Genomic DNA, 1,468 nt, shown 5'->3' with positions numbered 1-1,468 from the left:
GTTAATGGCCCCAGTGGTATAGGCACCTCTCTGCACTGTTGAATACACACACACACACACAGAGCTGGATGGATGCACATGCTCCTACACCAACACATGTTGGAGCCAGATACAACCACACACACACACAGAGGTATAGAGCATACAGGCATATACACCAGGGCCAAGGACATGGACACACACACACATGTATGCACCATGGCTGGATACAACCATGCACACAGGCACTCACATGCACCACAACTGGCTATAACCACATACACACACATGCATGCACACCCTGCACCTACTTGCGCACGCACGCACCACAGCTAGATACAACCACATGCGCATGTACACACACACGCAGAGCTTTATGTGCACTTAGCCCAGGGGCGGGCAATTATTTCGGACAGAGGGCTGTTTACTGAGTTTTGGCAAGCTGTCGAGGGTTGCGTGCCAGGCAGGCAGGGGCAGATAAATATTAATTCTCTACATTTTTTAGGGGCGCCTCAGGCTGGACAGAATGGCCTGGTAGGCTGCATCCGGCACATTTTGCCCACCCCTGACTTAGCCTAATATGCACCCCACCGCTGGACACACAACCGTGCACTTAGATCATGGCCTGCCACGCTGCCCCCATAGCTGGACACCCCCCCAGCACAGCGGGACCCCCACGCGGCCCCCGGAGAGGAGAGGGGGAGACCCAGGAAGGGGAAAGAAAGAGGGAACGGGAGGGAGAGAGAGGAGCAATGCAGAGAGGAGACGAGGGGAGGAACGGAGGAGGGAGGGAGAGAGAGAAAGGAGAGGAAACCCCGGTGGGAAGAAAAGGGAGGAAGGAAGGAGAAAGAGAAAGAGAGGGAGAAAAAGTGGAGAAAGAGCAGGGAAGTGGAGAGTGGGTGAAGGAGGAGGGAAGTGAGAAAGGAGGAGGGAAGAGAGCAAAAAGGAGGAGAAAAGAAAAGGAGGAAGAAAAGAGACCAGCTGAGGGAAGAGAGAAAAGAAAAAAGAGGGAAACATGAGAGAAAGGAGAAAAAAGCAGAAAGAGCAAAAAGGGGAAATAGTAGAGGGGAAAGAGAAGAAACGATTGAAAATGAGGGGAAATATCTGAGGGCAAAGAGAACAATACAAGAGGAAAAACAGGTGAGGGAAGAGAGAAAAAGCAAAGAAAAATGAGGGGGGAAAGAGAAAACAAAAAGAAAAATGTCTGAGAGAAAGAGATTGAAATGGAAGAATAAAAGGGAAAATGGCTGAGGGAAAAGACAAGGAAAAACAGGTGGAAAATATACAAGGGAAGTGAGAAAAAGAACAAAAAAATGCAAAATATCTGAAGAAAAGAGAGGGAAAATGAGGGGAAACACCCAGGGGCAGAGAGAGAAAAGGAGAAAACAGCTGAGGGGAAAGGAAAAAGAAAGAAAGACGAGGGGAAAATACACGAGGGAAGAGAAAGAAAACAGAAAGGAACAAGAGGACAAAATATCTGAGGGAAAGA

The sequence above is a fragment of the Alligator sinensis genome, unplaced genomic scaffold, assembly GCF_000455745.1.
Source record: "Alligator sinensis unplaced genomic scaffold, ASM45574v1 scaffold1950_1, whole genome shotgun sequence".
Classification (NCBI taxonomy): Eukaryota; Metazoa; Chordata; order Crocodylia; family Alligatoridae; genus Alligator; species Alligator sinensis.
The sequence above is the reverse complement of the archived record's forward strand: the minus strand, read 5'-3'. Positions refer to the sequence as shown.